The sequence below is a fragment of the Rhipicephalus microplus genome, chromosome 3 (genome assembly GCF_043290135.1).
Source record: "Rhipicephalus microplus isolate Deutch F79 chromosome 3, USDA_Rmic, whole genome shotgun sequence".
Classification (NCBI taxonomy): Eukaryota; Metazoa; Arthropoda; class Arachnida; order Ixodida; family Ixodidae; genus Rhipicephalus; species Rhipicephalus microplus.
This window is the reverse complement of record NC_134702.1, coordinates 141,523,355-141,550,688: the sequence shown is the minus strand read 5'-3', so window position 1 is coordinate 141,550,688 and position 27,334 is coordinate 141,523,355. Positions and strand designations below refer to the sequence as shown.

The 27,334-nt window shown below is 46.8% G+C and overlaps 1 protein-coding gene across 2 annotated transcripts in view; it reads left to right on the top strand.

Moving 5' to 3' along the window:
• Positions 1-16,613: 16,613 nt before the first annotated feature.
• LOC119185702 (carboxypeptidase Q) overlaps positions 16,614-27,334 on the top strand; it is a 30,292-nt gene continuing 19,571 nt past the window's right edge. Inside the window, exon 1 of one of the 2 annotated variants that reach the window (XM_075890336.1) lies at positions 16,614-16,803. The gene's annotated coding sequence lies outside the window, so the exon portion shown is untranslated. Of the gene's footprint in view, positions 16,804-24,007; positions 24,027-27,334 lie in introns of those variants that run through there. The other variant, XM_075890337.1, reaches the window with a different exon arrangement.

Sequence of the window (27,334 nt, the reverse complement as noted above, 5' to 3'; positions counted from 1 at the left end):
ATCATCAACGTCTTCGGCCGCCCTGCTGCTCGCAAGCTGCAAGCCGAGCCGCGCTTACGTGAACGTGCTCAGGAGGCTGGTGAGTCATTCACCAGCTTTTGAAGACGTCCTGGACCTATGCAACAAATCTAAACGCACCATGTCTGAGTCTGACAACATCCGAAACATCATGAAAAGTATTGACGATGATGCCTTCACGATGCTGCTCGCCAAAAACCCCGGCACAGTGGTTGAGGTCATCATACTGTGCCAGAGCTACGAGGAGCTCCGCCGGCAGCGTTCGATGACCCGACGCTCCCCACCACGAGCTGCAACGCTTGCTGGCTTGGAGGCCAGTTGTGACCAAGTGGCGTTGATGGCAGACCTAAAGTCCTTCATCCGTGAGGAAATCGCACGTCAGTTCTCGCTCCTGCCCTTTGCTACACCATTGAGCAGAAGGCTCTCAGGATAGCGAAAGTAAACAAAGCAACAGTTTTGCTTCCTGCCATCACTCACGTAGTTCGTTAGTCACCCCGGCGAAAGCAGGGTCTCAAACACGCACTCAGACACTACCGTAAATATAAACTAATTTAATAGACGCATACGAGACGAAATAAACTAAGCACGTAGAAACGTTCAGCAGCAGACGAAACGCCATGAGCTGCTGCCTGGGCGGAACTGTTGCCAGACTTGAAGTGGGGGTTTCGCTAACTCTATCGGCTCAAGGCTTAAGGAAACCATGCTACCACTCTAACTTCGTGTATTTTGCTGTAATGTCAAGTTATAAAAATGAATGAGGAAGAAAAGCGTTCACTTATTATACAAAAATACGCATTTCTTAACCACAATTGCGAATACTCTTGTTATCAGGGGCTATTCTGGGCCCATGCAGTTCACCTAAGGGGAGGGAGCATTTCCGAGGCCTCCCTTGGCGAAGGAAGTGCGGAGGAGCGTTCATGAAATGCAGCGGCTCCTTGAGTGGAGGAGCATGCTCCGCCTCCACTTCGTCAAGTCGAGGGGAGCCCTCGAGTGAAGGAGCGTTTATTACTACGGACCTAGAGGGTATTGGCCGAACTCTCCGAGCGAAGCGCAACGCCAACCATCACCACGAAAATAAGAGGGAAGACTGAGCCAGAAGAGAGGAGGCTGGTTAGTTTCCTTGGCAATGGTTTGCGCATGACCCGCATCTCTTGTGCGGTTCACCCCTTTGGTGACTAAGTGGTTCGCACGCGGCACGCATCCTTCTCTGGTTACTCCTCAACGGTCCATGAGTTCATCGCGCACGCCTATCTGCATGGATAGCTGGTTTGTACTGTGCAAAACACAACAGCAGAACGCAAGGTGAGGAAATGTGAGTTGCAAATGGGGCGCTTCACAGAGATTATAGTTCATAAACCGATGTTCCGTTTATATACAGAGCTCTTAGTTTGACTGCTCGACAGCTGTCGAACGAACAGTTGTAATATTTGTCATTTATATTGCTATGAATGTGTACACAGGTTTTACACACCTGCTCTATCATTTTTTCATAGTGTCACGATGAGTCACAAGTACTGGGGGATTTATTGAACGACCCCGTAGCTAGCTCTAGGACGATGCGTCAGTCGTGGCTGGCTCTCGAGCAGAGAAGAACGCGATCTTCTTTTTTCCTCCAGACTTAGAGCCGCTCTTGCTGCCAACTCACTACGTGCTGGCGGCATTATCCCCCCTTCCGAAAAGAAAAAAAAAACAAGTACCAAAAAGAGGAAAGCAAAGTACATAGCAGCACCGCGATGCTACTACATAGGCACGTGAAAAAAAAAATGGAAATTCGGATGAAGTGAAAGTAAAAATTGAAGAGCGCGCCAACATAGGAAACGTCAATGAACGAGAAAGTAAGTTCACAAAATAAACAAAAAAACACCAAGAACGCTGTACGGTAAAGAAAAAGTTACGAACAACGCGCAATAAATGGCTTCATGCGCAACACATGAACGACGTCCGGCTTCAGCCGTGTCCTGCTCCGTGCATGGGGTGTTGAGTCCGGAACCACTTCGTAGTTCACGTCACTGACGCGGCGTAATACTTTATATGGGCCAAAGTACCGGCTCAGCAACTTTTCACTAAGGCCACGGCGGCGGACGGGCGTCCACACCCAAACTTGATCTCCGGGGCTGTAAAACACTTCTCTGTGGCGGGTATTATAGCGTCGTGCGTCTGCCTGCTGTTGCTGGCCGATGTGCAGTCGCGCGAGCTGCCGGGCTTCCTCGGCACGCTCTGCGAATTCTTCGGCGTCTGTTGCCAACTCGACTTCGTCCTGACACGGTAGCATTGAGTCTAGCATGGTCTGCACTTCGCGGCCGTAGAGAAGCCGAAATGGCGTGAATCGCGTGGTCTCTTGCACGGCGGTATTATACGCGAAGGTCACGTAAGGCAAGATCCGGTCCCATGTTTTGTGCTGTACGTCGATGTACATTGAGATCATGTCTGCGAGGGTCTTATTCAGTCGTTCAGTAAGTCCGTTGGTTTGCGGGTGGTACGCAGTTGTCCTTCGGTGTCTGGTGTTGCTCAGTTTGAAAACTTCGTCCGTAAGCTGCGCCGTGAATGCCGTCCCTCTGTCCGTTATTACACTGGAAGGAGCACCGTGTCGTAACACGATGTGGCGCATGAAAAATTGTGCTACCTCAGAAGCCGTGGCTCGTGGTATCGCCTGGGTTTCAGCGTAGCGTGTCAAATAGTCGGTCGCGACGATCACCCATTTGTTGCTGTCCGCAGACATAGGAAAAGGCCCGAGAATGTCCATGCCGTCTTGGTCGAACGGCGTGCAGGGTGCTTCAATGGGCTGAAGCAAACCAGCTGGCTTAACAGATGGTTGCTTTCGGCGCTGACATTCCCGACAGCTCTTCACGTACTTCTTGACGCTTGCCGAAAGTCCTGGCCAATAGTACCTCTCACTCACTCTGGCAAGTGTTCGTGAGTAGCCCAGATGACCGGATGTGGGTTCGTCATGGCAAGCGAAGAGGACGTCGTCTCGCATGTCTCGAGGAACCACCAGGAGGTAGGCACGGTTGTTCGAACGAGCGTTCTTCTTGTACAGCACACCATCTCGAAGGCAGAATGACGGCAACGAGCGGAATAAATGACGTGGTATGATTGTGTCCTTGCCCTCTAAATGATCGATGATCGGACGAATCTCTGCGTCATCCCGCTGCCGTTTACTCAAGTCTGATGAGCTAATGGCGCCCAGGAAGCCTTCGTCTTCTTCTGCTTCCTGACTGCCGACATGAAGGGGCGCGCGTGACAGTGTGTCAGCGTCTTCATGCTTACGGCCGGACTTATGGACAATGGTGACGTCAAGTTCCTGCAGCCGCAAGCTCCACCGTGCTAGCCGTCCTGAAGGGTCGCGCAGGCTTGCCAACCAGCAGAGGGCGTGGTGGTCCGTCACTATCTTGAAGGGACGACCATAAAGGTACGGGCGGAACTTGGTGATTGCCCACACGACTGCGAGGCACTCTTTCTCCGTAGTGGAATAATTCGCCTCAGCACGCGATAGAGAGCGGCTGGCGTAGGCTATCACTCTTTCGATGTCTTCTTGACGCTGAACGAGCACTGCACCGAGCCCAATGTTACTAGCGTCGGTATGGACCTCCGTGTCAGCATCTTCGTCGAAATGAGCGAGAACAGGCGCTCATTGCATGCGCTGTCGCAGCTCATCAAAAGCTGCTTGTTGCTCGTTTTCCCAGACAAACGGTGTGTCGTCCCTTGTGAGACGAGTCAGAGGTTCTGCTATCTGTGAAAAGCCATGAATGAATCGGCGATAGTAGGCGCACAAACCAAGGAAGCGCCGGACGGCTTTCTTATCGACAGGAGCTGGTAATTCGGCAACAGCGGCAAGCTTGTCCGGATCGGGACGGATTCCTTCGGCGCTAACTACAAGTCCAAGAAAATTTAGTTCTTTATAGCCGAAGTGGCACTTCTGTGGCTTTAGTGTGAGGTCCGCCGATCGGATAGCCTCCAGCACGCAGCGCAGGCGCTGCAGGTGCTGCTCGAACGTGGCAGAGAAGACCACCACATCGTCAAGGTAGACAAGACAAGTCTGCCACTTCAGCCCTGTAAGGACAGTGTCCATCATTTTCTGGAAAGTCACCGGCGCTGAACACAAGCCGAAAGGGAGTACTCGAAATTGGTATAGGCCGTCTGGAGTCACGAAGGCTGTCTTTTCGCGGTCTCGCTGATCTACCTCGATTTGCCAGTACCCGCTTTTGAGATCGAGAGAAGTGAAATAATGGGCACGACGAAGTCTATCTAGCGAATCGTCGATACGCGGTAGCGGGTAGACATCCTTTTTGGTCACGTTGTTAAGCTTTCGGTAATCGACGCAGAAGCGTAGCGACCCGTCCTTCTTTTTGACAAGCACGACTGGAGATGACCACGGGCTGTTGGATGGTTCGATAACGCCATCGTCAAGCATCTCGCGAACTTGCGTACGTATCGCTTCACGTTCTTTAGCCGACACGCGGTAGGGGTGCTGGTGTATTGGGCGTGCGTCCTCGTACGTGATGATCCTGTGTTGAGTGATGGACGTCTGGCGGATCTTCGAGCAACTTGCGAAGCAAGACCTGTACTCGAACAAGAGCGCTCGCAGTGCAGTCTGGTTATCGGTGGACAGATCAGGATTGATGTCAATGTTGCTCATTGATGTGTCTGCGTTATCCACTACTTCTGACGTGAGACAGTTGGTTACGTTTGCTACTTCGTGGGCAAACGCTATCGAAGTGCCACGGAAAAGGTGTCGATGCTCGTTGCTAAAGTTGGTAACAAGCAATTCAGATCGGCCGTCACGAACGTGTATTACACTTCTCGCTACACATATGCCTTGCTGCAGGAGGTGTTCTAAATTTGTCTCGGCCACCACATCGCCATCGCTCAAACCACAGCATGTTACGTCGACTAGAACACTGGCTCGGGGAGGAAGCGTCACGCTCTGTTCAGAAATACGGAGTACGTCGACACGCATTCCGTCATCCTGCACGTTGATTGCTCGCTGGGCTGAGAACGTGACGCGGCGCTCTTGCAGATCAATGATAGCTCCATTTTCCTGTAGAAAATCAACTCCCAGAATGACGTCACGGGAGCATTCACGTAGAACAAGGCAGCTTGCTACGAATGTGTACCCTTGAATCTGTACTCTAGTTGTGCAGGCACCCAGTGGAGTAACGACATGGCCACCAGCTGTCCGAATCTGCGAGTTATGCCATGGTGTGATTACTTTCTTCAGCTGCGTTGTCAGTTTCCCGCTCAGTATGGAATAGTCTGCGCCGGTGTCCACTAACGCATTAACTACACAACCATCAATTGTTACTGCTATGTCGAGTGAAAGCCGGCTATCCTTTGCAGCAGCAGGTGATGTCGGACCAGTTTTTGTACAGTTCTGCGTCAATAGGAGGTCTTCAGCGCTTCGACGTTCAGCGACCCCGCCCCCAGAGGTCGCTTCGGCTAGTTTTCCCGGCGGGGGCTGGGAGATCGTGCGGTAGAATATCGCTGGGGCGTTGATGAAAATCGCCTCGGTGATGGCGAGCGCGACTGGCGCCCGGCAGACGGTGGTGCATGCTGCTGGGAGAGGTAGTTTTGGATGTCGCGTGGTCTCTGACCGTAACGGGGTGGCGGCGAGTACGCAGAGAAGCCGCGAAGCCCAAGACGGCGATATGGGCACTGGCGGTACAAGTGATCAGCTTCTCCGCAGTGAAAGCACAGAGGCCGGCGATCAGGTGTGCGCCAAACATCAGACTTTCGAGGAGACGTGCGCCGATCGTCGATGTACTGAACTGGTTGCACTGAACGATGGGCGACAGAAGCACCAGGGACAAAGGCCAACGGTGGTGGCGTGTACGTGCCTTCGTAGTACGGTATGTGCTGCGCTGACTGTAGTGAAACAGCAGGAGCAGGATGGACGAATAATGGCGGCGTTGCAGCAGGGCGTTTCAACGCTTCCGCGTAGGTTGTCTCACGGCGGTATTCAGCAGGAGCTGGCACAGCTGTATCATGAGGCAAGGTGTCCCGGAGGGCCTGGAGCAGCTCATCCTTGATCACAGTTGCAATAGAGTTGACTGTAGGATGAGGTGTTACACCAGCCTTTTGTAACTCTTCACGTACTATATCACGGATGAGTTCACGTAGACAGTCGTTGTTGGCTCTAGTGGCGGTGAAAATGTCGGCAGTAGACATGCCACTGACTTGCCTGTCGTATTGGTTGGATCGCTGCTGCAGCATTTTTTTCCATTGTCAGGGCCTCGGACAAGAACTCCGCGACCGTCTTCGGAGGACTTCGCAAGAGGCCGGCAAAAAGCTGGTCCTTGACACCGCGCATCAAGTGACGCAACTTCTTGTCCTCAGTCATTCTTGAATCGGCCCGTCGGAAGAGGCGCGTCATGTCTGCGACGTACGCGGTAACAGTTTCGTTTGGCGACTGGACGCGGGCAAGAATAGCTCGTTCAGCTCTTTCTTGGCGGTCAGTGCTGGCATATGTCTGCAGAAGTCTACGAGAGAATTCGGGCCACGTCGTCAGCTGCTCCTCCCGATTTTGATATCACGTGCGAGCCCCGTCTTCGAGATAGAAGTAGACACGACCCCGTTTCGCCGCGTCGTCCCACTGATTCAAGTTGGCTACGCGCTCGAAGTCCGCCAACCAGTCCTCAACGTCTTCGCGCTCCGTACCATGGAACGTCAGCGGTGCCCGTGGGCTTTCCAACGTATAGCGGTTCGGCGACGTGCTTCCCGTGCCGGTTGCCAAGGTTTGTACCGAAGTGCTGGTCATGTTTGTTGACGTGGTGGGAGCAGTATCGTTGACTTCCGGAGGCAATCCCCTGATTCGGCGGCTGGTCCGATGCACGGGAGTGTTGACTGGCACTGGACTCGTATTACGGCTTCCTGGGGGGGTCTGCAGCATCCGTGAGGCTACCCAGCACCTTCCACCAGTTTGTCACGATGAGTCACAAGTACTGGGGGATTTATTGAACGACCGGGTAGCTAGCTCTACGACGATGCGTCAGTCGTGGCTGGCTCTCGAGCAGAGAAGAACGCGATCTCCTTTTTTCCTCCAGATTTAGAGCCGCTCTTGCTGCCAGCCCACTACGTGCTGGCGGCAATAGGTATTTTATGGCAGCTCCAATTGGCATAGCCTTGTCTAACGTTAGAGCTTCAACTAGCAGCTGCTTCTTCCTTACTCCTCCGAAAGATAGCGGCGCCATCTAGTTGTGGTGGAGTCAAGTAGTGAGCACGAGGACGCTAATGGTCACTGACAGCAAATACTGGGGGAAAGCCAGCGCCCTTTCAAGTACCAAATTATCTGGTGTCGTCAACGTGTAGTTGGTAAAAAACGGGGGTGAGCCGAAAGGGTGGGCGATAAAAAAAAACTAACAGGGTCTCTTAAACATTTCTCTAATCTGGCAGGATTGCGAAAACCCCCTTCTTCGCTATCGTTCTTATCAATCGTTGTAATGAACACTCACCGCTCCCTTCAGAACACTTGCTGCATTTGACGTGTTTCTGCGCTGCGTCCGGGATTCGTGACACTGCAAGCGTCTTGCTTATCCCCTGAATCTGCACTATTCGATCTGTCCACATTTGACTAAGCGACAATGTAACGCGATGACTTCATTTCATGAGATCACATTATGCGAATTCATAATGACTTGTTGTAGAAGCCTCAAACTCTTCCAATCTGTGGCATTATGATGACGTCCTATGACGACTTATAAGTATAGAGAACTTTTTGCATTATTCATTGTGACAGCAACGCCAAAGAACGAAGGTCGATGGCAATGATCAAATTTCGTGTTTCGTGTGTTTCATAAGGTATCTAAACCGTTAGTCTTAATTTAAAAAAACTTCTCTAGGCCAATCGTCTTACATTAGAGAGAACATGATCTTTGCCTTAATGCTACTGCATACTATCCGTCTGCGTTCGATTGGATTCTGCAGTTCACCATTGGGGCACTGTAAATGAGCGCAAGACAATTGCTTTAATAAGCAATTGTTGAATAATAGTGTTACAAAACAGCGCGGCGCTCAGTCGTGCAAGAAGCTGTGTTAGGAGACAGTCAAATCACAGTTGTAGCAGGCGGGGAATAACGAGTGAGCATGTCGGGCTAGTTTATTGAGCTTTGTATTCAAGGGAACGATGGTGGCTGATATATCGTCGAGATACATTTGGTGACCGTCAATACTGAGCGGCATGAACGTCTCGAAGCATTGCCCATGATCCCAGGTAATCGCACTGCGTCGCATTGTATGAGTCAAAGTCAATGTCAATAAGCCAGAGGCACTTCTGACCGAACGTTGCTCGCTGTACCGACCGGTTCGGGAAGACAGATACTTCCCAGGGGTATCCAGTTGAGTAAGTTGTGCAGCCGGCTATTTCGCTCCCGTTGACGACTGTGCGTTTTTCGGCGCAGAAGTCTAGGCGCGATGCGAAGCCTTCCCGTTTAGAAAGTGCGTGTGCAAGAGAGGGGACATTGCGATCCTCGTTTAACCTCGAAGGCATAATTAAGGACAAACTTCCGCAAACCGTTGTGTTATTAAAGTACCCCAGGTTGCCCAATAAAGTATCCGTCCTTTCGTAGTACTTCGAACAATAAGTTTCCAGGCTCGCACTGGTAGGTATTAGATTATGGGTATCGTAGAAAATGAAGTCGACTCGACCTTCTAAGTACCGAGCATATTTCTTCGCTTCTATTTCGTTAGGACCAATCATTACGGTGATCTTCAACGTGACGGTGGCGAAATTATTATTGATTGTCTCTGAAAGCACGTCAATAAAGTCGGATAACCAGCGGTATTTCTCCATGAAAAAGCGCTCGCATGGTGCGTCTTGCACTAGGTGTAAGTTGACACCGTTGAATCCTGTGTAGTAGACCGTCTCAGCGACGTCTTTCGCGAGTGAATAAATCTCGTTGGTACGGCTTCCAAGCGCGTACAACTGACCAGCGTCTTCCGGATAGCCTCCGATGGTCATGAGCAGCTCGACACCCTGACGGTAGTTGTCGGCGATCACTCGAAGCTTGTACAGACCATACGTGCCATCAAACTTGGATGCCCTACTAATTAGCTTGCCTTTGTCGATACCGACAGACCAGTAGATCAGGCGAGAGCAAAACCACCATGGTACGTGGACCGTTAGGAAGTCGTATCCTCCTGGCTTCCGAAACCTCGAGTTGTTGTAGAGGCAGTAGACGCTGTCGGTGCCGTTTACAGGGGCCAAGGTTGGGGAGAGTGGCTGTGCATCGACGTTGGCGAGGTCATCGGAGACTCCGGGGCTGGCCCTGCCGCAGGATGGTGGTACGTCAGCTGTGCCAGGCTGTGACGTGCGGGTGGGTACGCTTGGCAGCTCAGTTTCCGGCGGACTGGTCTTTGAGCCGTCGGACGGCTTGGGCGATGAACTGGGAGTTACGTTGATGTCGTTAAGGGTGTGTTGGGCTTGTCCAACCATGAGCGGAAGCAGGACCAGTGTGAGTGGCACAGCCATCGTGACGGTAGCCACTGCGCAAAAGAAACAAAGCGTAAAGAGGAAACTCCTGCTCTGTCGGTGTCCGCGGACCAGTGGTGAGTGGTCACTGACGTTGGGAGTGACGGCTGGGTAAGGAGTACTTGGCACATGGGTATGGTCAGGAGTAAGCGGTCTAGTGGTGGCATCAACTGCTGGCCCGCCTACCCTGTCCATGTTATTCTCTTCTACAAGCATGCTAATGATGGTGATGATATTCTCTTTCTGATGGCGCTCACCCACAAAAGGGGATGAGCGAAGAACCAGGCGGCAAGATCTTTGAGTTAAGTACCTATGAGCCTAAATAAGACAACACTGTAGCTTTAAATGACTAGAAGAAACCAGCTATTAAAAGTGGTATAAGGCAAACTTTCGGACTCTCAGGTAATACGTTTAATGGATATAACTAAGGATTTCAAATAATAATGTAAATGAGAAAATATGCACCAGCATGATAATCTTTTTGTGTCATGTATGGTATCAAACACTGCATAGTAGACGCCCCACTGTGGTGGTTTAGTGCCTAAGGTACACGGCCGCTGACCCGCAGGTCGCGCGATTGAATCCCGGCTGCGGCGGCAGCATTTTCGATAGAGGCGAAAATGCTGTAGGCTCGTTTGCTCAGATTTCGGTGAGCGTTAAACAACCCCAGGTGGTCAAAATTTCCGGAGTGATGGCGGCCTGGGAAAGACCATCGAAGGTAAACACCTGCACGTTCCGCTACGAGTGGTTCACGGAGTTCTTCGTGAGATCGGCTAGCACCTCTGAATCGTCCAGGTAATTCACCATCGCCGACAGATGGTGGACCACGGCAATCGCCTGTGCCCGAAACTCTAAAGTCACTGTACAGGGAGTGCAGCTCGCGGTCCTTGAAATGCTTGAACAGCGCTATGCACTCTGGGTACAAGGCGAACGGACCCATGAATGGCAGCATGCCGAAGTTAATGCTCGCGGTGCAGAAGCTCTTCCAGCTGCTATACAAAAGCTTCTAACTGTCCGTCACAGCAACTTTCTTGTCGTTGAGGTCGTTTTTCACCAATTGGGCTCGCATTACCGCTATAGCTATCGGAGGCAGTCCTAGTTCTTGTTATTATACTAATGGAGTATGGCTCATACACAAAGTAGTGCACAGGCCAAGCAGCAAGTGAAGCTGCCTCCAAGCCGACTTTCAACAATATTCATACACATCCTGTGGGATTGAATTCTTGAGACATTTTCAGGGTTGAATATTGATACCTAAACCAACAGTGTTAACAAACGGAAAGAAGGCAATAATCATTTTTCAACCATTCAGATCAGATAGTACTATTACCTTTAGCACAAAAGAAAGTGATCGAAAACTTTTTTATTATAGATAGAATCGTTATTGCAATGAACTACTTAAACAAGTAGGAACGTGAAGCTACATTCCGTTCGTTTCGGGACGGTAACTGCAAACAATATCAGAAGTGTTTTCGTGGATGAAACCCAGAGCCGAAGCACAGAAGAGAAGTGTTTATCAACTGCGATGCTCAGTCCCGGCTTAGTGAATTTTCTCCGTATCGGGAAAATGACATAAAATGTTGCTCTATTGTTTCCATTTTTAAACAAACTTGCGTAGCGGTGATATCGCGAGAGCACCTCTGTACGAATATAAATTAAGATTAATTCACAATGACCAGTTATCCCATGGCCGGTTATATTATTTCCTAGTTTCTAGTTAATGGTGAATCCCACGTAAAAACACGATGAGTACGGCAGTCATCGTGTTCTCTCTTAAATATTAAGGAATGCAAAACCTTAAGTGCCTCGCCAGACGCTGACGATGACTTGCGGTAGAATATACCATTTGACCGCAATAAAAATCACAGTAATCATTGTCCAATTTCGAGCCGCAACCAAACCCAGGCATTTTGCGTTGCAGTTCCTGATTCTACTGCAGATCCACGCAAGTTCTCGACACAGCTTTGGTGAAGGGCCACACACAGTCGCGTTTTTTTGACGGGTAAGCAGTCGTTTGGCATATATAATATTGCGTGCTAGAAGCTGAGATTTTTATCAACTGTCACACCACGTGATTAAGGCAACCAAGTGCACGGTTTTGTGCTGCCAATCTAATAAAAACAGTTACCTGTAGTTCAACAACATCACCATTACCTTCATCAGCAACAATAAAGGAACTATTCCCGGTCGGACGGAAGTCAAATCGTCACTCGCGCAACTCATCGAAAAAGAATATCCAAGTTATGGTTTTATCAAGTGGCAAGGAAGATTGATTGATATGTGGGGTTTAACGTCCCAAAGCCACCATATGATTATGAGAGGTGCCGTAGTGGAGGGCTTCGGAAATTTTGACCATCTGGAGTTCTCTAACGTGAACCCGATCCTGAGCACACGGGCTTGCAGCATTTTCGCCTCCATCGAAAATGCAGCCGCCACAGCCGGGATTTGATCCTGCGACCTGCGGGTCAGCAGCCGAGTACCTTAGCCGCTAGACCACCGCGGCGGGGCAAGAGGCAAGGAATGTGTTAAGGTTTTCGCCTGAACGTTTCTCAGGAAAGACCCAATAATAATGATATAGTAATTGTTGAAGTGTACCTGCTCCGACCACCTTATTAGCATGAGAGACGGTGTAGTCGATGGTTCCGGAAATTTCGACCACCTGGGGTTCTTCAACGTGCAGCTAAATTTAAGTATATTGTCCTCAAAAATTCTCACCTTCATTGAAAATGCGGTATTTGTGTCTAACAAAGCAACGCGGGCCATTTGAATTTCCCATTATTTTCTTTATTCATAGCGAGGGTGTGCTTTTGGCACAGCGTGTGCTTTCTAATAGTTTACGTGAGGGATAACTGGCGAGTGGCCAGCTCGTCAAAGACAACGTGCTACGTGACGCCAACAGGTACAAAAAAAGTATTCCACACCCGCCGTCATGGCTGCTCGTGCTACTTCTGAGGTTTCTACATTGCAATGCACATATACACTCCATAATTTGCATGGGCGGATGGCTTTCACGGTAGCTAAGTTGGTATAGAGCATCTGACGTGTTAAACCAGGGTCGTAGGTTTGGTTCCTGCCCGAAGCAATTCATGTTTTCATCTTCTTTTATTTCTTCACATTTCGATTCCATTCAGTACTAATAACATTCTCCATAGATTTGTAATATTGGCTTTTAGTGCTCAGCAGTATTGTAATAAATAGGTCTCATTACTCTCACATACACGAGCTATTACCAGGAGTTTCTCGCGAGAGGTTGAAACTAAATGAGATACAGAAGCAAAACCTGAAACCTTTGCGACAACGCTGAAAATAAATGGTCTTTGAGAACTTAGATCAAAATGAAGTCGTTTGTCGAACCAGCTGGTGGTCTACCTTTTCGTGAGCGTGAGCCAAGAGCTCGGTCAACGTGACTTGAAAGCTCGGACTTCTTGACTTTCTGAATCAAAAACCGGCGGCTGTCTTTCGAAGCGCGCATGCCATCTCATAGCTGTATTAGGTTGTCCTGTCATCGTCCCTCTGCCAGTGAATAATTCACCTTTTTTGGAACAGACCATCTTAACTTGCTAAAAAAAACGACGGTTACGAGCCTCCTGCGCTAAGCCATGAACATGATCAGGTTGCCGTGGACGTACCAGTCAAGCAGTCCGTACCAGTCACATGGCCCAACATGAAGTGGCAGAAACAGATAGATAATGCTGGAGAGGATGTTAAATGCGTTTTTTCATGCGCATAGTGGGGGCAGAGAGGCCCTCATTACGGCCTAAATATTTAGGTAGTGTAGCTTGTCCCTCTTTGTTTACGCGTACTGTACTTTGCGGTCGGCGTTTGACCGCTGCACGGTTTTGCGCGATTAGACACCGCAAGTGTGGAATGCCTCCACCGCATCATAGCTGTACAAATGCAATAGCTGCTGTCACATCTGGGAAATCACAAATTATGTACATGTTGGATTAATCAAAATTATTTTTCTTCATTATGACGGAGTACGGAAAATTCGAAAGCAAGCCCCATTGATCGACATTACAGTGAGATGGCGCCATCACTCCTTAAGTTTAAGAAGCGGGTGGGGAGCTCATACACATTTCACTAAACTATGCTGCTCAGAGAAAGCTCCACTTAACCATGGTAGGTAAGAACTTCGCCGAAAAAAGACTTACTCCTCATTGGCTTCTTTGGCGTATGTACCATATCTCATGGACTGAAGTCTCCTTAGAAACGTTTAAGCCCACTGGCTGCAGTGTTATAAACTTGTGAAAAATAAACCACTGTGAGGGCGCAACTAAAGACAGCACACAAGAAAAGACAGGCGAGGACAGGCGCCCAACAATTCGCGCCTGTCCTCGTTTGTCTCTTCCTGTGTGTTGGGTTCAGTAGTGCCCTCATTATGGTTCCTATGTCGAAGGACCAACTCGCCCAACAGTCAACTCTCTTGTGAATAGGCCATTACTGTATATTTCTATAATTTTGTCCGTCGGGGACCAGAAGTACTCCAGGATGCAAAGCTTAATGTGGTTAGAGTTGTAACCTGCTATAAATAAGTGCTGCGTCCCTCACTGCTTCCGGAAACTTATTTGCTGTGTCCGCATAACGCTCATATCACTCAACAGTAACGGGCTGTGCCGTACACCAATGTACCAGTTGTGTCAACATGAGTAGGCGTTCTATCTTACACAATGCGCCCCAGTGTCCTTTACTCCCCCCTCCCCTGATTTCGTAGCTGCCCTTTCCTTTTTTTGTTTTGATCCCAGGAGAGAGAAACATGAGTTAGTAAAGAAATTGGTGCTCACTCAGCCTCATTTAAAAAATACAATTTCCCCTGATGAATGATTCGCCCGAGATTCAGCAAAAATTTCCTCAACCGGATGCATTCTGACTCAGAGTAACTCTACTTTTCTCGACCGGACTAACTCGGACTGAAATTTGCAAAAATTGTCTTCAGCCGGGCTCAGACTGACGGCTTTATCTGAGTGAGACTGAGTGACTCACGAATCCGCTGGCGTAAAATTAGCTTTTGCAATCTCAGTTTCAATGCTTTTGAACGCCAATACCTAACCAAATAACGGTGCTACGATACATGTGTATGGCTTCAAGCTTCAAGCATGACTTATCAATGGTTTCAACCCAATAACGTCGTTTTGATGAATTACGGTACTCGCACGGGATATTCATCAAACACTTTGCTTGAAAGAGCTTCTGAGGAAAGGTAACTGCTCCATTGCCTTAACTCATGCCTCAGATCATGTATGTTGTGGTGGGTTGTTGATGTATCTGTGAAAAGATTGAAGCATAAACTTGAGCCATTATGACGCTAATATTCATAGAAAAGGTGAGTAGAGAAAGCCCTAAGTAGGCAACAGAAGGTGCAGCTCACTTAACAAAATAAATTTTGCGCATAGACACTGTCAATCTCAGACTCATTATTATTTACCAAAGACGGACGCACTTGAACACGGACTCACTGCCCGACCTCTGAGTGAACCCACTCATGAGTGCCTTTGCCGACCAATGGTTCGAAGCATAAACATACTAGCGCTAAGGAAGTCAGTTGCGTGCTAGACGCAGACAAGCTTACTTGTCGAAACATCGGATTCCACCCACACCCTAGTTTCTAGCTTTCTTTTGCCTGTGTTGTGGTTCGTACCCACTACGGGTGATTGACCATTAAACTGCAAGTTCATATAAAGAGAAAAACTAATTTCAGGATTTGATTACGAATTTATCATTCCAAAAATCTGTCTTTCGCTTCCTCTTTTTTATTAAAGTGTGTTGCATTGGTCATCTTTAATAGTTAAACCTTTGTTGTCCTATCAAACACCAACCGCAGTTGTTGTTTCCTATTGCTCTAACAATAATAAAAAATTGCTTTACTTCAAACAACTATCTGTTTATTACGTCTGGGTATTTCCACCAATTTTTTTTGCGCGAGCACTGTGACGTCAGTAGAATGACTATTGATGTCACTAAGTCGCAGACAATCCATTGGTCATATGCGAAAAAAAATATTGGTGGTGGCTTGTGCACCACTCAATATCACACAGTCATGCCTTGTTCTCTTTTGTGGTGATCATCCTGTGTCACCACATGCGAACAGCTATGCCCACCTACCACAGTGGGTTTCATCATTACCATCATCTTCTGCCTGTCTACAACCATAGCAGGGCAAAATCAACTGCCATATTCTGCCATGCGACCTGGTTTTGTCCTTTTTATTGCTGTAATGCGTTTCGTTCACTATTAAAAAAAACTAGTACAGAGGGTGCCTTGTTCTGCCACAGCCACATTAACCTCGCTTTCTTGCGTTTCGTTGAATATTTTCACTTGGGAGAAAATGCTATTTGACACTGATAGGCATTTTCTTGGTTACCTGGAATTACGCAGCACTTGACGATGATAAAAAGAAATGCACACGGGATCGATTACGAATACTGTCGGAGATAAGAAGACACCCATTTTACATGATGTTCTTTTTTTACACTATACTGCTGGAGTGAATCGTTTAGTAGCAAAAGAGAAAAGCCTGATCGACAAATTGCTCAGTACTGACAGTGAAAAATTGAGTATATGCAGCAAAAAGCTTCTTCATCGCAGTTAAATTTTGGTAGTAGCTTTTTAACTCTACTCTATGACAGGCGATCAGCAGTTCTCTTCGAATGCCAATTTCTGCAAATCGATGACGTTTCACACTGTTCTGTAGTTTGGTGATACTCTCGCAGCTATACCACTTTACAGCTGCCTCCCACTGAGCGAGCATTACTCGCCACTTGATAAGGCAAATCTGCCCACGCTGGTCTACTGATCCGTGTTCGATAAGGCACACGCCAGTTCGAACAGTAGCACACGCCTTATCGAACACACACGGAATAACAGCAACATGCGGTACGCTTTCCTGCCACGAAAGAAATGGACTTGCTGTGCAGTGAGAGAGCTAACAAATGCAAGACGTCAGCGCTGGGAAAGGCAACAAAAACAGTCGTAACTTTGTTCGAGTTATGCAACTGAGCGGGTTTCACTCACTCAGAGAATTGCGTAAGAGCGAGCAGATAGTAAAGAAAAGACGACCACCGCCGAGTGTTAAACGGTCGTCCATTCCCAGATAAGCTATCTGCAGCGATGTACACTCGTAGGAGCTCTCCTTCGCTGCCTTTTCCGTCCCGTCTGTCAAACCTTCTGCTGTGTTTGTGAGAGCGCGTGCTGGCAAAGCTATTGTTACACCAACGGATCTTGTTGCAGAACGTCCGCTGGCGAGCATGATATTTCGCACTCTTACGCCAGCCAGCGATCGGGACGACCGGACTCGGATGCAGCAGGACAGCACCAGTGGCGAGGTATGTGGAACCATATGGAATTCATAAGTATTTGGTTATTGGTGTAATGGCGTAATATGCACCATTTAAATGCCTGTATTCGTAACCTAAGTTAAGCACGGTGAAATAAAACGCACTCTTTGTTTGTGAACTTTCTATGTAAGTGTCAGTGTTCCACACTTAACTTACTTTGCCTATACGAAGTATAAATAGCCCGAAACAGAAAAATCATTGATAACGTGGTGTGTGCATGTCATCACAGGGTGTGATTTTATTACATCATTGAGAGATTGCATTTCTTGGTCATGCAAAACAGTCGAGGCCTCACTGACGCATGAACAGGGCTGCGCATTGCGAAACGTGTCATTGCGAGCCGATGCTTTATAAAACACCGACAGTGTACAGAATTGCTGTTCAAATTGATTGGGAGAATGTGGAAGAATACCACATGCGTGTAAACCACAGCGCGTGCGTCAGCCAGACCTCGATTGCTCTGCACAAGGAAGCGCCATTTTTGAAATATGCATTAAATGACACCCTGTTCCAACATGCATCAAGGTATCAATCAATCAGTCAAGCGAACAGGTAATATAACTTTATTTTTCTATGAAAAGAATAAAAATACAAAGAATATTTGAATCGAGAGCCTTAAGTGGCTGTCGTATGCGTATGCGACACCTTATCACTTTTTACTTAATAATCAAATGTCGAGGCCCGTGTGCTCAGATTTGGGTGCACGTTAAAGAACCCCAGGTGGTCAAAATTTCCGGAGCCCTCCACTACGGCGTCTCTCATAATCATATGGTGGTTTTGGGACGTTAAACCCCACAAATCAATCGAATGTGTGAAGTTATAAAACCAGTTCTTTGTGAGTGCTTGCTTCTTTACGTTCTATAAAGTACACCCTCAGCAAACCTTATGCCCTCGCACATTGCCGGTACCACTGCGGTTACTTTAGGGTATTTGTTATTATTTCAGCATTGAAATAATCTTATCTGGCTGCTCATTCATTTTTCGAATGATATTTGCTGAGTATTCACGTCACAAAACCACTTTAAGATTATGTGTGACGTCGTAACGGAGGGCTTCGAAAATTTGAACCACTTGGAGTTCCTTAACGCGCACCTGAATCTAAGCACAAGGGTGGCGAGTATTTTCGCCTCCACCGAAAATACGACCGCTGCGACGAGAACTCAATCCTGTGACCTTCGGGCCAGCAGTGGATTGCAGTAACTATTCCTATCTTCTTTCGCGAGTCCATTCAGCAAGCGCAGCGTTTACTGTAGTTATCACTATGTAGAACGATAGATACCAAGCACGATGCACACTGCACGAGGATTTCGGTCTTGTTAAACAAATATGTTTTTGTGGATTGGTTCAGTTAGCCTTATATATTTCGGTATGATGGCAGCATTGCAAAAACAAGACTTATGGTACACAATACGAGCTATTTAGGAGAGAAGCGCTCCTCATTTGGAACTTTGTAACATAGTCGAGATATCTGAACAACTGAAAGAGTTTTATACCATGCAGTCTTACAAGCGACAAATTGCGCGTATCACTTATTGAGATGATTTTGTGATTTACAACTACTTTACCAACTTAGCAACACTCATTCCAGTTCATTTAGCGTTTGGATTAGTATACTACATTTATTTAGCTACGTTAACGACAGTGAGATGTTATAGGAAACGCTACGTTATATTCTTGTGTATGCATGGCGTGAACTATATGCTTGCTCTCATGGCATGAGCAACATTGTGGGCGCACGTGTTCGGGTACGTACAGTGCAAGTTTCTTAATAATTATAACTTCTGAAATGTATGATGCCAAAGCGATTTAATAATTAGGATGCACGACGTAGTGGGCGCAGATCAGTTTTAAGGACCTGATATTTACCAATGCTCGTTTAAATGTAAGCGTATTCCTCTGGCACCTAACTCACATCGACATGCGCCCATCTACAGTCGAAAATAAAACCCATGACCATCTCTGAGGCTGCATTCCCAGAACGAACGCCATCACGGACGAATCAGTCACAAGACATGTGACGTGTTTCAGATCGAGCCGCACCAGTAATTGACACGACAGGTGAGAATTTACGTTATAAGCGAGTATTTCAGGATCGCTACCAGAGGACCCCAACAGTGATTTGAGCCAACGTCGTTTCGGAATTGTTCAGCGTGTAATGAAGCTAAGACGCAGGGAGTGGCTGACGTGTGATGACGTATGTAATCCGCAGGCTGGAATAGCAAATTGGTCTGTCGTGTGAACACAGCTTGAGCAGCGCAACGCTGTAAGCGTTAAGACACTACTCTGTCGGCGCTTGCGTGTGATGGCACAATTTCTTCACGTGACGCACGTGGCAATAACGCGAAAACATTAAGGAGCTTATTTTGCAGAAATTCGGTCATTGTTGTTTGCGTCGGCAGTGGCATCGTCGGTTGTGAGCAAAAAATTATGATCTTTTAAAGGATAAAAATGTACAGGACGATGCAAGTAAATAATTGTTGAAAATTTCCGAGTCCGAGTGGGCCCTTGGAGCCAGGTATTCTGTGTGGCAAGCAGTTAGTCTGCCACAGAGCCACACAAGTGCTTCGACACGCATTGAAAATAACATTCATTCTTCACAAACACATGCATGTAGTATACAGGCTTTACAATAAAACATGTTATATCGTAGTAATATTGTGGGGTGCAAGCGTACATTGGCATCGGGCTTCAGAACATGAAGTTATCATAACAACTTTGTGGTTCAGAGCCAGTCAGCCATTAGAAAAAACGCACACGCTACGGCGTGTATTCTCTTAAGACCACTGGGTGCATGACAAGTACGAAAGCATTTCGCGTGCACAATTGCTCCTGCTTCCAAGCATGTTGCAAGAATGCAGCCATATAGGAAAGCTTCTCGGCCACAATCCACTTTCAACTTTATCGATCAAGTTGTAGTAATAACACAATTTAAACGTAATGAGGATATATTGGTTTTAATGGTGCAAGGGCCATGCTTGGCCAAAAAGCATCATTAACAATGATGAAAGAATAACAATAGCCCACAATTTGTAGTGATATGTAAAGAATATGAGTAACGATACGCTTACGTGGCTGTAAATGGGCCTAAAATTGCCCGCCCCGAGGTGGGTTCAAGTGTACAAGCATTAAATAATGAAAGTGACATGCAATGTGTGTAACGGAAATAAAAAGCACTGCTCGTTGTGGTAAAATTCAAGTCGGGAAATGTGGGATTAGCACAAAGGTCTCATCAATGCATGCATTTGAACCCAAGTGCCACGAACGAGGTGCTGTCTTCAATGTGACCACCGCAGCCTCAGCCTCTGTACAGAGTTCGTGCTACGAATGTTCTCGAAATATGCAGAGAAAATTATGTGTATATTTTAGGAACATGTACAGTGAGTAAAGTTTAAAAAGCGCATCCCTACCGATAACATGACATGATGCAATATAAGTTGCTGTCGGTAGGGTAATTCTCAAATAACATCTTACAATAAAAAGCATGCACGAAGTGGCTGAAGTATGCCCTAGAGACAGCCTATGAATATCGCATTCAACTAAACTCTTTAAGGCAAAGCTCAAAGATGCCTGTTTTTTTCTCACATACTGACCCCCAAAATTGGTGGGCCTGCACATGCGTACTGTTATTTCACATCTCAGTTTGAGCATGAAGAAGAGAAACGATAGCAGAATGTTTTGGGACGTTCAACTCCACATATCAATCACGAAACAATGACAACGAAGAAGTAAATGACCCGACTTCTTCAACCATGACACTTGCGAAAATTCGTTTCGCCCCACCGCGTTGGTCTAGTGGCTAAGGTACCGGGCTGCTGACCCAAATGTCGCAGGATCGAATTCCGGCTGCAGGGGCCGCATTTTAGGTGGAGGCGAAAATGCTGTAAGCCTGTGTGCTCAGATTTGGGTGCATGTTAAAGAACCCTAGGTGGTCGATATTTTCGGAACCTTCCACTATGGCATCCTTTATAATCATGTAGTGGTTTTGGGACGTTAACCCCACATATCAATCATCAGCGAAAATGTGTTTGGAAAGCCACATATGCCCGGGCCCGACTTTGTTGGGGAATCTAGAGAGAGAGAGAGAGATAAACATGCAAGGAAAGGCAGGGAGGTTAACGAGACGCACATCCGGTTAGCTAACTTGCAATGGGGAAGGGATGAAGGGGAGAAAAGAGGTTGCAGAGAGATAAGAAGGTACACACAATCACGAGCACACTCGAGGGAGCGCACACAGTCTACGGGCGGTCGCTCAGGTTTGTTGACTTTAAGTAAAGTAGGAGGGCTTTAGTCGCTTTCATCGCAACTGGGGCAGATGCCCAAGGTCCTAGAATCTCCTGCACACAAAATGGTCTGGATTCAAGTTGATTGAAAACCATTCGGAGCTGGAATCGCTGTATATCGTAGCAAGCGCAGCTGCACAGGACGTGTTCAATGGTCTTTCCAGCTCCACAGTAGTCGCATGTAGAGGTGTCTGCCACACTAATGCGAAAGGAGTACACCTTTGTGAATGCAACACCCAACCAAAGGCGGCATATCAGTGTCGCATCGGAGCGGGAAAGTTGTGATAGCAGCTTTATCTTGAGCGAAGGATCCAGTTCATATAATTGACACCTTTGGAAGCTGGTAGACGACCAGAACGTGCGTGTAAGATCTCGAGCCAGCAGGTAAAGTTGTCTTGCTGCATCATTCTTTGATAGAGGAATCGGGACCACACGGGTTCCTTCATGGGCTGAGCGGGCTGCATCATCGGCTAATTGATTTCCGGTAATACTGATATGTCCGGGCAGCCATTGATATATAATATTATGCCCTCATGCTAGACCTTCATGATGGCAATGTCTTATTTCAAGCACCAATTGTTCATGATTCCTCCTACGCATGGCAGACTGCAAACTTTGAAGCTCTGCCTTCGAATCACAGAATATGACCCATTTTCATGGACGCTCTTGAACGATATATTGTAAAGCAGCCCTTATGGCAGCAAGCACTGATGCCGCAGATGTAGTCATATGCGACAACTTAAATTTGATTGCCATTGCTGCAGCCATAATTACAGCGGCACCTGATGAGCTGCTGGATGAGACAGACTCATCGGTGTATATCTGCGTTCGATCCAAGTACAACTCATGTAATAATAGCAGTGTTGCTTGCTTCAATGCTACTCTGGAGTGATTGCTTTTCTTTTTGATACCCGGAATATCTAGACGTACTTGCGGCTGGTCGAGGCACCACAAAGGACATGCCATTCTCGTAGCTGGCGTATGTCCTGATGGAATGCTGTTTAGGTGCTTGGCTATGACGTCTGAAAATCTAGCACGTGGTCTTCCGGAGGGTAGAAGGGCCAAGTGGTGGTCGGGGACATGGCTAGCATGTCGAATATGCGCTCTGAGGCAATCCACAACTCTACATGTCCTGACCGAATAGTCTCTGGCAAGCACGATTGTGGCATAAGTAGAAGCGCATCGGGGCAGTCCTAGGCAGATACGCAGCGCCTGACCCTGCAAGCTCTCGAATGAATGAGTATTAGATTTGCAAGTGCTAGTACTGGCAAGCTGTAGCGCAATAGACCCAGAAATAGGGCCCTGTACAGCTGTAGCATGGAGCCCACAGAAGTTCCCCATGCTTTGCCGCACATGAATTTCATTATATGCACAATAGATAGCAGTCTCTTCTTCAAGTACGCACAATGCGGGCTCCACGAAAGACTTCTGTCGGTTATTATGCCCAGGAAAGGATGCGTTTATGCATATTTGACACTCTACCCATTGATGTAAACGGGATACGGCGTCATTGGTTTGCGTGTAAACGCCATCAACGCGCACTTCACAGTTGATATAGTAAGGCCTTGTTTCTGAAGGCAGGCTGTTGTGAAGGTTGCTGCCCACTGTATTCGGGCACGCACCTGAGGGCGAGTAACGGCAGCACTCCAGCGGCAAATATCATCAGCGTATACGGATAGGCACACCGACATTAGCAGAACCTTCACCAGACCAATGAGGGCAACATTGAACAATGTGGGGCTTAAAACACCTCCCTGAGGTACTCTGCAGTAGGTGTTTATGTTCAGCAGTTTTACCTCATCTGTTTGCACAAAGAAACCCCTGCCAGTTATATAATCTTTTATCCATTGAAACATTCGTCCACCAATGCCTATTGCTGCGAGAGAAGTGAGGATGGCATCGTGAGCTACAATATCGTATGCACCCTTCACGCTAAGAAAGAGTGCCACTGATATACGCTTGCGACTTTTTTCTTGCTGGACGAATGTCGATAAGTCAAGGACACAGTCGATGGAGGAGCAGCCCCGACGAAAGCCTGCCATGTAGGAAGGGTATTTGGTGTATCGTTCCAAGTACGTCTCGAGACATAATAGAACCATTCTTTCCATCACTTTTCCGAGGCAGATTGCGAGGGCAATAGGGCGATCGCTGTCAAGTCCAATGATGATTTTCCTGATTTCAGAAGTTATATTGATTGACCTATTTTCCATTCTCGGGGAACACTGCCGCTGAGCCAGGAGTTGTTGAAGCATGTTAAAAGTTATCTTCTGGCTTTTTGTGCAAAGTGGGGAATCTAGGTTATTGTATCATCTGGGAGCAGCGATACAAAAAAGTAAAGTGCCCCCCCCCCCTGTGGGCGCTTTTCGTAAGTTGCTAAACGCGGCCCACAGTGCTGGCGTTGTTGCAAGAGTACATTAGTTTGTTTCTTTGGGGAATACGTGATGCTAAAGACAGGGAACCCCCAGATTTCGGGCAATGGCGTGTCCGGAATCTGACCAATGAGGCCCATGGGGAGTTTCGCAGCTTGTAAAGTTGAAATAATCTGGGAAATGACAGGCAACGCACTCATTGTAATGCCTGTCAATTTATTATTATTATTTGCTGCTGCTTCTCGCCTTGATGATTTAAGTGAGCTGCGTTATAAGCCATGATAATGCTCCAACTTGCCCGATTTGAAGTTTATGGACACGCGTTTTATGGTGTGGTGTGGCAGTGAGCTGAGTAGTAATTACTTTTTGTTAAAGCATAGACATGTGAACGCACCTTCTTCCACATTCATTATCAGTTTAACAAGGTGGTCTTTTGTATTTCGTCTACATAGTAAAAAAAGTGGTAGTTTTACATCTGACATTGGGCATGTATGTTTTAACATTCTGAATAGTTCACTCCCGACACGACTTAATGAAGTGCCGAAGAACGACTAAAAGCCAGGTGGGTGTGTTTTTGCCATATTCATGCGTCATATAGTGCTAATTGCATTGTATAGTCACCCTATGGCCTCTTCTCCAAAGATGATCAATAATATCAGTGTTGCAAAAGAAACAAAATGAGCGTAAATTCTTCAATTCTATACAAGATGCTTGACACTTCACTTCTTCACCGTTTCTAGAATTTGCCATATTTAGCACGCTTTTTATTATTGAAGGAGAGAAATCTGCGTGGTTGTGCAGTATTTATTTGGGACGCTGACGAAAATGCAACAGCAAAAAAAGGTCATTTTACTACACAAGGCGCAATGTGCTATAATATGTTCTTATTAGAAACGAAGCTGCAGACCTAGTATTGTATTCCACTCTGGTCATGGTATAGAAACACCGCTCTATGGTCGAGACACAAAAAAGTTAGGTTTTACATTAGACTTCAACCCATTCATTGACTAAATACAACATAAGAGGTCCCGGCTTCGAGCGAAAACAACCTATCAAGACCAGTATTGATGAGTTGATCTCTACTAAAGTTTGCCTAGCTGTTGAGTCCTCTGAAGAAAACCTGAAACTCAAATGCACACGTTGAGAGTTATATGTCTTCTCAAGAAATTAGCCATATTAAAATGGTATCTTCCCAACGGTAAGTTGACGGGTTCATGAATTCTCTTTCGAGGCACATCCTCAACTCAAGCTACTTTCTAAAGCAACCCTGAATTTCTCAAGACGACTTAAAGGTGAAACCAATGTACTTTTTTATATACACATTGTGTCGCTCACTTTATATTATATGGGGCAACGATCGGGCAACGAGCGGTTCCTCCCCGATACGATATCCAGAGCTTCATCCGCTCGTCATGATTCACTTCATGAAGATGCGTGAATTTTATTGAGCGTCTCTGTTTTACATGTGCCCTAACGGAATGTGTCCCACCACAAGATATTTCGCCCATTCCTTACAACAAATTTCTTAGTGGTTATCATGCGAAGGTAAACAACATGAGAAGTGAGGAAAAAAGAAAGCGCGCGTGCGAAAGAAAACTGCTGAATCGAGAACTGGGATTTGTTCTAGAAAGTGCTGTTTCGTAGAGTCACTCTTAACATAGGACAAGTAAAGGAGCTTATAGGCAAAACAAAAATGTCTCACAATAAAAATAATTCAAGAGAGCATTTCAGTTTTTTAAGATGACTGAAGTATGTGGGACAAAGGAAAACTCTTTGAAAACACTGCCAACTTGTTTTTTTTTGTCATCGCATCACTTACTACCAGCACTGAAATTATTGCGAAGAGAACAAAATATGTTTTCGTACTTATTTAACTTCTTCTGCCGAGTACGTACAGCACTAAGAAATCAGAACTGGCTTGTGAGCATGCAGTGGCTGCAACTCGCGCTAGGCGTTACCACTCCAGGTCGTGATCTCGCTGAATGACATTGGGAAATATGTAGTTCTTGCTGTTTTCGTATGATATTATAAGAAGGAATGTGTTGTGCCGTTCTGAAGTCACTTGCTACGCAATTCGCTGGTGCGCCAGCGCTTACTGGCGTTCTGACCGCACACTGGCGCATCAGCGCGCGCGGCCGTTAAGCGTGTCAGCAGCTTGAAGCTCCAGTGTATAACAATTTTCGTTATTAAAATCGAGGAGAAACACGTCTATGCTGTCAACAACAAACAAAATACAGCCTGTATTCGCCCACCCACGCCTTGTTTATACCAGGCGCAAGTGTCCATTTGTCGGTTTCGAGTAGACGACGTGAGAGAGCGCTGCTGCAAATTGCCATTGTACTGCTGGCGCCGCTATAAATCTGTGTAGATAAACAGATGAACAGAGCTTTTTGTTCCTACTGGCATATATTTGGTATAGCGGGGGAACTACGAAAGTGCCTTCAAACCATTTGCCTAGGTTTGCGCATGTAAAAGAGACAGTTGAGAGGATACTGAACGACAGCGTTCTCTTGTGCCCGTTTCGACAGAAAGGCGGACAATTCAGAAGACTCTGTGTACTGCACTGTGCTGGCGAGTAGTAAGCTGTCCGTAATTGTTTAATTTAGGTTAGGCAAGACAGATACACTTTCGTGCCACCTGCCTGTTTAGAAAGCAATTTATGACCCAGAGTACCACGTACTGAAGAAGGGGGCAGCGCTGAGCCATCCTTTATCAAACGTGGAGCCAATTCAAGAATTTCATGGGGAGCTGTGTTAGCTTGTTCAAAAATAGCGGGTGATTCTTAGTTATGAGTGTCACCATTCTATGGGATTGTAGTAAGCCATAGATGTACTATAAACATCATTGCTACAAAATTTATTTGTTTGATTTGGATACTCAAAAAACAAGGTAACATAGAGAAATAGGGAGGGAAGTAGGCTGACAACTGCCACCTTTTCGTGCAACTGAAAGATATCTAACAATGATTATCGATGTGAATTGCACTGAGAACCAACTTCGTTCAAATATTTATTTTTGCTTCACGTAGTTTTTGGCAGGGTGTGAAATTATTATGAGCAGGTCTCAGCACGAGCTTATTTTCAGCTGGCGCGCAATTTTACGATTGGTGTAGGACTTGCAAAAAATGCTGATTTTTGAATGATTAAACATATTTTAAATTTACAAACTTCTTGCATCAAATGCTACTGGTCTGAAGGAGAACACGAGGATATGGACGAGTTTTAATTTTACCCACGCGAATTATGTGGTCCGGATCAAGTTCATCGATACACACCACTTTGCATATATTATATTCGAGCGCTTTTTGTTGCTAAGCGCTCTCCCGGAATTCGCGTTTTTTCATTGTTATGCATTTTCGACAAATATTTATCTGAATTTTACGGGCCAGAATTACTGTACCAGTACTAGTCATGTCCTATAAAGCGCAACTTCGTTGCTCTAAGACCACCCATGGTTCTTTAACCAATGATTGATGAATATGTGAGGTCTAACGTCACAAAACCACCATGTGATTATGAGAGACGCCGTAGTGGAGGGCTCCGGAGATTTCGACCAGCTGGGGTTCTTTCACGTGCACACAAATCTGAGCACACGGGCCTACGACCTTTCCGCCTCCATCGGAAAAGCAGCCGCTGCTGCCGGGATTCGATCCCGCGACCTTCGGGTCAGCAGCGGAGTACCTTAACCATTAGACCATCCCGGTGGGGTGGTTGTTTAACCGGCGAATAAACCTAAGCACATGGGCGTTCTTTCATATCGACTACATTAATATGACGTGCCCATGGCCAATAATCGAAGCCGTGCCATCGAGTCCTAATGTGCGACAACTTACACGCTATTGCATCACCGTGAGTGTTTCTCCAAACAGCT